Source organism: Parus major, chromosome 1A, assembly GCF_001522545.3.
Source record: "Parus major isolate Abel chromosome 1A, Parus_major1.1, whole genome shotgun sequence".
NCBI lineage: Eukaryota > Metazoa > Chordata > Aves > Passeriformes > Paridae > Parus > Parus major.
In genome coordinates this window covers 58313795-58323805 of record NC_031773.1, presented here as the reverse complement: position 1 = coordinate 58323805, position 10011 = coordinate 58313795, and positions in this window count along the sequence as shown.

Genomic DNA, 10011 nt, shown 5'->3' with positions numbered 1-10011 from the left:
ATTTCTGGGAGCACATCTGTTCCATCTAAAACCCATCCCACTATCCACACACAGAGTCTTCAAAACCTTGCAATGGTTATCAGTTCTCATGAAGGTGTGAACTCTCTGTTGATGCTTGAGCCAGGACTTTGCTGGGCATAAGGTCAATGCACAGGGAGACTCATGAGTGCCAATGCCACAGAAGTGACTCCAAGAGGATTTAGACATGCATATGGTGGTGGAGGTCAGTGCAGGCAGGGAAGTGACATTGGCTGCAGCCCTGAGAGGAACATTAAAGTATTTTGCTCTTCTGCCACCAGCAAAATGAATCACTGTGGTAAAGTTTGAGATCCATTTGTGCCTATTGCTGGGAACAGGAAGAGGAGCAAGTAAATAAGACTGGATGTGTTATGGCTAGCTGTCTTTCGTTCTGTTTGATCACTTGAAAAGACAGATGACTGCTTACTTTAGGCTATTAGGCATGTTTGTTATACATAAGGATTCATGGACTTTCAGTTATGTTTTTTTTTTAAAAACCTTGCTAGAATTATAGTGAATATTAATTAAAATTCTGTGGCTCTTCTGAATGAAAATAGCAGTATCAAGGCACTGGGTAAATGCATTTCTCTCTACATTGTGCTAGTATAATGCTTCCTTATATTCAAGGACAACACAAGCTCACAGAAGAGAAATGTGGGCAAATAACATGATAATCAGTGACAAATTTAAGCATAGACACATACATAAATAAAATTTCATAACTTTATGATGATTTGTTACCAAAGCCAAAATATTTCCAGAGGAGTAGTTTTCCACTGGAGGAGAAAATTCTGTGAAGCTGTAACAACATAGCAGCAACTTTTAAACCTTCTTTGAAAGAGGAAAATTTTATTAAAACATGAAAGGCCAAGTAATTTTATTCGGTGGATTACTAGAAATCCAGAAAACACTTAACTGTGGACAAATCTTAAGAAATTACTTGTCTCAGACCTTGTTTAGAGAAATTTATTCACAGAAAGTTCACACTGAACATCACACTCAGTAACTAGCAAAATACACTTTTTAATTATGATCACTTAAGGCATAGAAAAAGAAACCAGTGGGGAAAAAAAGAAGGATATTGCTTTGCACATAAATCTGTTTTGTGTAGCTCCTTCTGTTAAGACCTATGTGGGGGACTGATCCCAGCAGGAAAGCAATCTTCTGGAAATTACAGCGAAGTGGAGTGTTTCTCAGATGGGTGGAAAGTCCCATCTTAGTGCGTAATGGTAGTTACAAATAGGTGAGAGCCATGCTTGTAGGATCCTGGGAGTGCTCTTTGGTTTTCCTGCTATAAGCAGGAGGCACTAAAGACAAGCAAAGTTTAACTTTCCTGATAAAATGAAGCACTGAACTCAGTTGCTCAGAAGGGTGCAAGAGTTCCCTGGCAGAGGCTGTTGTGATTTGTCTAAACCATATAAACTGAGAAAGCTGTGAAAACACAGGTTTAACAGAGCTACCGAAACCTTGTGCTAGGACACCTCCTCCAAAAATGTCAAGGAGAGCAGATATTTTAAGGTCAAAAAAGGGTGGAAACCGAGATGTTCTACGGTCTTGCTTAATGCTCTGCTCTGATTATTGGCTGGAAAAGTGATTTGGTTAAAAGGTGGTGGAATTTTTTTTGGTTCTTCTTGCTAAAGGCCAAATACTTAGCCTGTGGATTTTTAGAGGGAAAACCTTTATGTTTTTCTCAAGAAGCAAGGTAAATTTGAAATAGGAGCCTTCCTACAACCAAAACATGAATGTTTAATTCATTCTGAAAGTAGGCTTATCTTTCTTCTGACAGCCATGCCCCTTGAGGGCTCTCAGGTCCTGCTGCCCACCACAGCCCCAGATGCAATCCTAGAGTCAGAAAACCTGTAGGATCAAATGTCAGCCCTGCAGTGGTAGGCACTACAACATCCATGGCCCTCACCCTGCAAAACGAGATTTTAACAGATCTCCTTCTGCTCTCCTACATTTGGGAAGATAACTCACAAAATTATATGTGAATGGCCCGGTGCAGAGCATGGATTTAAGCCCCTTGAATGCACAAGTAGGAGGAATTTGGACTTGTTAAATGTCATTTATCTCAAGCTTCTCTTTTTGCTTTTTCTTACCTGCCTGCTTTAATTTTCAAGGTCAAAGGAAAGCGCAAATACAAACATCCCAGCCCCAGAGGCAGAGGATGTGTGTGAGGTGTTCTTGTACTGTGCAGACTTTACAGGATGAATTTTCCCACTGTCTCCTGGTTCTGTGTGGGCATATCCAGTCCCCTGCCCAGGTCGGGGGGATGTCACAGCCCATGAGCACGAGCTGCTCCCAAAGGCAGGAGCAGCAGAGCTGTGCACAGGTTACTTTCCTGCAAAGCTGCCTGGTGAGCCAGTCGCTGACCCAGGCTGGCTCCCTGCTATGAGCTTCTGCTTCCTTGACTTGGGAAATACAGGAAAGGCAAGGGAGAGGGAGTTACTTTACAGCAATTCCTGCAAAGACTGTGATTCATTTATTTGTTCTTCTACGAACGCCCTAGCCAGATGACTAAGGCAGATCTGCAGGCTGATGACCCAGAAACAGTAGAGCTAAATTTCACATGTGGTGAAAAGGAAAAGTAAGTTAAAAGCCATATACAGACTGTTATCTTCCTACTTTCAGTGGTTTACCTCCCAGTACAAGCCCTGGCCTACACCAAAGATAGAGCACAGAGATTTGCTCAGGGGCTTTTCTCTTTTATTTTCTACCTCTTCCTCATCTCGGGGTGGGGTATCTGAGGTTACCTACGCCTGTGGCTTTTGAAATTAGCAGCACATAAGCTTACCACAGCTGCTGGATTCCTCAGGTGGCATGACTGGGGCGGCCTATTTCCTTTTCTTGTTGAAGTTCAGGCTGCTGAGATGGAGGTTGCTGGGTTTACTGCACCTTTTTTTTTTCTCTCAGGTAAGACATTTTTCCTTGTAGGCAAGTGGAAAGGAAAAGAAGGAGTGTCAAGCATAATAAATCTGTTTTGATAGCTTGGGCTGCTGAGCTCCTGCTGGGGAGGCAGGAATCTGTCTCTACCCTTATCAGAGGATGTGTCTGTGAGATGGCTGCGGTGACTTCTGAGGAACTGAAGATAGACTGGATAAATGTAGGTGGAAAAGTGCTTCTTGTTGTTGCTTCAGGTCTGTTTGTGAAAGACCTTTCTGTGAACAGAAAGCATCAAGCTACACTGCAAAGTGGGTGTGAAACAATCTACTGCAGACTAACTGGTTAAACCCTGCCTAGTATCAACCTGGTGCTGGTATCAAGATAATGCAAAGGGTGTCAGTATTTTGTTTGAATTTTAAAATTTGTTTTGACTGCAGTGATATTCTCTGGGAGGTTTTCTGTGGTGCCAGTGCTGGGTTTGGGGTGTTGGATTGCTCTCAACTCGTGATTCTTTAGTGCCAGTGTTGTACTTCTTGGTGTGCTCTGGGTGCCTATGGGACCTGATGTGCCTCATCCCAGTGCCTGCTTGTGGAAACATGTGGCAAGACTCTGTAGAGGACAGGATTCCCAGCCTGTGTGTGTGCAAATCTGTAGGAGTCTGCAATCATAAATACACTCAACCTCTTCGCTGAAAATCTCCAAATATCTCTGTTTTCTGATCTTCCTTTTGGAACACTAACTTTTTTTTTTTTTTGGTCGTTTGTTTTTAAAGGTGCTTTTATGAAATACATCTTGAAAGCATTAATCCCCAAGTAGAACATGACCCTAGCACTACAAAAATCCCTTTAGAGTCCTCAGTCACGTAATCCTGTGTGCAGCATACAGGGCAAGATGGGAAAGTTCTTTTCTTCTCATCGCATTTCTCTGTCCTTGTGACTAGGCAGTATCTGACATGGAGGTGTTTTGCACTGACCATTACAGGAGCCACTACCTTCAAACCCCAATACCCTTGTTTGACCCTCTAATAAGCGTAGCCATGATTTCCAGAAAGTGGCCCTTCACAGTTAAAAATTCATCCAAAGATCAATATTATGCTGTTTGATTTCCTCAATTTTTTTGAATATTTCCTCAAATATATGAACATTTTCTTATTCTTGTACCATGATATAGGTCCTAAATGTAGAGGCTAGTGCAGCTCCCTTATTATATTGTTTGTGATAGGAGAATATTGGCTTCTCTCCATACCACATAGACAAGTCATTCTCCATAATCCATCAGCTGGCTTCCTCACCACCATTTTTCTAGTCTTGATTCTGCCAGAGAATGAATTCTGTGGGGCACATCAAACCTTTATTCCACACAAAGTTCATAAACATTCACGGGGTCAAAATTACTAAAAGGCAGTAGTTTTGCATGTGTTTTCCTAGTACTTCCTCTCTCCTAATTAGTTTTGTTTTGTAATTTTTCATGGTTAGCACAGTGTATCCAAATTTTCATCATGAATGCTACTGGAAAGATGTACTTCACATTCAGTACTGTTTTTAAGTGCTGGGTTTTCCCAGAGCTTGGAGATATCTTAGGTGAGTGACCTTTCCCTGGAGGTGGGCCATGTCGAGGCCTCTTTCCTCAATGAACAGAAGGAATCCAGAAAAATGCAGGCAAGCATCCAAGTAATCTTTGCAGGGAGTGTGTGAAGGGAACCCTCACTCAACAGTCAAGTTTGATTTAATTGTTCATACATGTGGTGAAAAGAAAGTTAGAAGAGAGAAGTGAACGAGAATGGATGTGTTTAGCTGCAAAGAGGGTCAAGGAATAAGATTTGAAGGAGGCAAAGAAAGTCACAGAAAGTCATTCACTGATGTCTGTGGAGAGCTGGAGCTGTTGGGTGAGAAAGAGGTACAAATCAATGTGTTAATTCGGTTGTTTCTGTTGTATCTCTGTGCAGTCTGCTAGGGCGTGTGTTTGCTTGAGGGATACTGCAGGGCTTGCTGTCACTGTAGTAATAAATGCCAGACATGCAGTAAAATTCACATTTACTCATATTATGATGGAATTGACAGTCATATGATCCTTTCCAACTCAGAGGATCTTCTCTGATAACATAACTGATGTTGTGTCCAAAAGAAACAGCAAAGAGAGCAACTCTCATAGCACTGGGATGAGCCATCGTACAAAGGGGGAAAGGTTTGATCCCTGTTCTGTGATTTCCCATCACCATTTACCACAGTGAGGCCTGGACTGCAAGTGCCCTCCTTCCCAACAAAGTACATTATGTTCCTCAGCTATTTCCACTTTTTACCGTGATGAGTGGCTCATGCAAAGTTGCAAAGTTCAGTGTAGTGGATAGAGCCAGATGCCTTCCATGAGGCTGTAGGGCTTGGTAACTGGATAGGGTGAGGCATGTAGGTTAAAACCCCCATAAAGATTTGAACCTGACTTCCTGCATTACTTCTCAATGCTCTGAGTGCTGAGGAAAGGGAACTACAATTCCCCCCTTCCTCCTACCGTGCACTCTGAATGCACACTTTTATGGCCTCAAACTCTTGTACACCCAAAGACCAATTCTGAAAACACAGGGCTGTGAGCCAAGTAACTTGGTGGTCTTGGGCTGAGAGGTGTAGATTGCCAAGGAAATTCATGACTCCTGGTGTGCTCTAAATGCCACAACTAGAAAAAAAATTAGTAGAAATCCTAAATCAATGCTTAACTTCTCTGCTTTGTTGTTTCTCCTACTCTGTTCTGGGAGGACTGTACTTCACAGGGGACCAGAGAGATAGCATGTTGAATGAAGGTGTGGATTTCTGATCCATGACTTAGAAGAACCTTTTTAAATGTTGGAGATTCCTCTTTGAAGTGCCTCAAGTACAGATCAAAATAGCTAATAACATGTAAAGGCAATCTCCTCATAATCCTATAGAATAAAAACCGAAAACAAACCAGGGCTGCAGTCCCACCACAGTGGAGAAGCAGGGATTGACTGCAAAGTATGCTGTCAGACAGCTGGTTTGGGCTGTTCTGGACTGTCTGTGTCCATCGCTGCTGAACATGTGGGATGGTGGGATCACTTTTCTGGGAAACCTCCCTATTTCACACACAGGGCGGAGTGTCAGCCTGTAGGTGGAAGCTGAGGCAGCACCATGAGGAGCAAAATTTTTGGTGCTTCATTTTCTGAAGGGGTCACAAAGGTGAAATATCCTTGACTAGCTTTCCCAAGGGTCTGTCCTGGCTTGGGAGGACAACACTGGCCAGGTTAATTGGGGGAAGAGAAAACTTGGGATGAGTTTCCTTGCAGTGAGGGCATGAGGCCTCGGTTTGTGTGTCTGTACCTTGTGTCAGCAGAGGCACTCCTGATTTTTATGTGCTGAGATGTCAGTGGGATCCTACCCGATGTCCTCAGCACCCTGCCCCAGTACGTGTGGTTATGTGTGAGGTTTCTCTGAGACATGTTCTAGGTCATCACGAGCTCTCATTTGTCTTTTAATTGAGTGTACATTTGTCCTAGAGCAGAATTTTGTCTTTGCTGTTTTCAGTGACCTTGGACTGATCGGAGACCTCCATGCAGGTAGCTCTGCAGTCTACAGAGCAAAAACTGAGCAGCTTCCTCCAGTAGTGCCCCTGGTGTCCATGTGTAAGTGTTTATATACGCATGTTGTCTTCCTTTCCAACTCCTTCTTTCTGTCCTCTTTTTCCATTTGGTTCTGCTTTGCATTTTATTTGCAATATGTTGCCCTGTTGTGAGTATTGCTCATGCATGTTGAGTTAGGGTTCCCCAAGGAGTCTGTCTGGCAGTGAAAAGTAAAGTGTTTTTGGCTTTTGCACTCTCAAAGCCCTTTATTATAAACTGGGGCTTTTGCTCCGGGGTAGTAGGATGTTGGGAAGAGCTGAAATATGGCACTGCTGAGAATCAATTAGTGTAAAAACTGCACTAGTACCCAACTACATGCTGATTACTCTGCCCCCAAAGGCAAATGTGTTTGCAGTTTAGGTCACAAGTGAAATAAGCCTGCTGAATCTCATTCTAATATGTCACTCTCTTATGGACTTTCTTTTCCACCTCAGTGCTTACCTCTAGACACGTGAATTTTCTTGTTGAGAGATGGTAAAAGTGTTTTGGAACAGCAGATCACTCCCTTCCTCTCCGCTCAAAAAATAAGGAAATCATCTTGCAAATACCAAACTGATTTCTTTCAAAGTGTTTTGGTTTGGCAGATAGCAACAAGGAGACTGTGGCTTTACTCGCAGTAGAAAGGAGGTATCTCATCTTAAATCTTCAAATTTGTCTTACCTTACACAAGGGATCTGAGTTTGTCCTCACTGCTTGCTGTGGAGATTGGAGAACTATCTTGCACATCCCAGGCATATGATTTCTTTTCCTTCAAGAGTTGCTATAACTCTGGCTTTGCTTCCACACCTAAACAATTCACACACTAAATTGAAGAATCAGCTCTGATTCTAGTTACAAGATTATCTTAGTTAGTTAAGGAATGTATCAGCCTCTCTGCTTTTGAATACCTTTGTACCTCCCAGGAATGTGGTAATAGTTAAATTTTCTGCAAGTCTGGAGGTGAACAGCTTTTGGGCTTTGTTGGATTCCAGAAAAGAATTAAATGAAGGACCGTCATTAAATGAAGACCCTGCTGCATGCAGCTAAAGGCATTGCCTTTTGTGGTCACCAATCTTCTCTGACTGTTTGCAAAACTCACTCTGCCCTCGTTATCATTACACTTTGACCAGGAGAAGAGATCTCGTTTTTGCACCCAGGCCTTACTGGCAGGCAATGAGTGAAAACTACAGGAGGTACTTTCTTACTTTCCCTGTGTCTGTTTCTGCCTACCCAAAATTGCATCCTAATTCTAGCTGATGGCTTGATATGGCCACTTGCCCTTTCCTCCACGCTCTTGTAAGGTCTCTTGGCAGCTTTGTGGTACAAAAATGTGATATAAATACAAAGGGCATTCTTTAATGTAGAACTAAAAATGTACACAGTGTCCATCCCACTTTGTCTCTTACTATTTTCCTTATTTCCCTTGCACAACATTAGGGAAAAATGGATGCATGTCCTTTCTGAAATAGATTCCTATTCCAGATGCCTAGTCTTGGGGAAGAGGAAGCTCTGCCTCCCCGTGGGGGAACAGATTCATCTCCCTGTGCAGTGTGGGGTGGGGTGATGTCGGCACATTGCACGATAACCGTGCCAGTGCTTTCCTCTTGCTTCACCAGCTAAATGTGAGTGTGCACATGCCCAAAGCCCCGTGCTCTGCCCTGAGCTTGTGTAACAACAGGGAATGCCAGGTGAGCCCAGACTCTAAAGAGCTGCTGTGGCAACTGCTGTGCTGCTGGGGATGTTAGCACATCACCCGGGTTTCTGCTGACCAGACCAGCTCTTAGTCTAAAGAAGAATCTGAATTGCTTAGTCTAAAAGAATCTGAATTGCTGCATTTTTTGATCTCTTTGCTGTAAAGTAACTTGTGCATAGCTGAAGCAAACATCTTTGGTCTGGATTTCACTTCACTTTGCAGCATACAAAGAGTCACAGACAATTCAGGTTATTTACCATAAAAGTGAGTAAATTTTCCAGTACATGATTGGGTCTGTTCTTGTCAAGTGTGAGTGCTGTCAGAGCAGGAGGGGCTGGAGCCCCCTCTGTCCATGCCTGACCCTTCCAGATAGAGCAGGGCTGTACGTGATGTGTTTCACACCAGGCAGTGAGGCCAGTAAGACTCTGAAATGTGCTAGATGGAAGCAAATCATACTTGGGGCTACAGTTTGGGCTTTTCTCTCTCCTGTGCAGCTGCTGGTTGAATGGGTTTCCCAAGTTCCCACCTGCAGGCCATCTGAGCCTTTTCTCTGTAGGGCAAGTTGGAGAATAATGAGGAGCAAAGGTCTGAAACCGAGTAGAGTGGGGGAAAAAAGTAGGCTATATGTCAGTAGCAGTTTCATAACTGATGGAAACTAGTATGGGAGCATTTGCCCCTGGGAAGAGGCTGAATCTTTTTTCATCAGATACAAATGAGGCAATGCAAAGGAGGAGGAGGAGGATTCTATTAAAATTAGAGGGGGGAGGAATTTGATGGCATGACTTGGGCAGGAGAAACTCTCACAATCTGTCCTGCCTTATTTGATCCGTATAGGTCAAAGATTTGATTATATGGTATTCCCTGTTGGAGAGGTTTCAGCATATTGTCTTTCTTACTCACATGTACAAGGTCACCTGTTTTATTAGAATCTCCAGTGGTGCCTACCCTCAGGGAGGGGGATGCCTGGAAAGAGCAGTGAGCTGCAAAAGGGGCTGGTGTGAGCATTTAAGCTAAGCACTAGTTGACATTTGCAGTTGTAAGCAACAAGAGCTTTGCCAAACCTGGCCTGAACGTTGGCTGCGACTGGATCATTGCACCTGGTCAAGTTACAGTGCAAAAATTTGTACAGTGCTACTGTTAAGCAGTTGAGCCTTGTGAGCTCTATTTAGGGCTTGTACTTATGAAGCAACTGGAATAACATGTTGGGTATGGTGGTAACTCCTCCTCTCTGACACTTGAATTTAGACTTGGATTTTATTCAGTTTTTCGACCAGGACCTCAGCTGTTTGCAAAGGGGCAAAGCAGGACTTGTAATAGTGGTTCTGAACACCCCTGGGCACAGAGTTCCACCTGACCTTGGGATTGTCCTTAGATCAACACCAGGAGGTTTCTAATATATCTGAGGAGAAAGAAACATCTACCCCACTTTTGTTTTTTTGTATCCCCCTCTGGTCTAAGTGGGTGTAAATGATATAGAATAAAATGGGAATTGCCCTTGGGTAACCTCCAGGAAGCAGAATTCTCTTTTGTTGGCATAGCTTTATGAATGGATTTATAAATGCTCTGTAAACACCACCCCCACTGAAGGAGTCTGACTGTCCCAGTGGTGCCCACTGAGCTCATCCAGGGATGCATTTGCACTTGGCCCTATTGGGAGCCTTCCCTGCTGCTCCTGTGAAGTGGTCATCCCTGTTCCCCTTTGTCTCAGCTCTGAGGAGCACACCATGACCATACAGACCAGTTTCTGTGAACTGTATGCTCTGGCATTTTCCTGTTCCAGTCACTCCAGGGATAATGAATAGCAATGGTAATA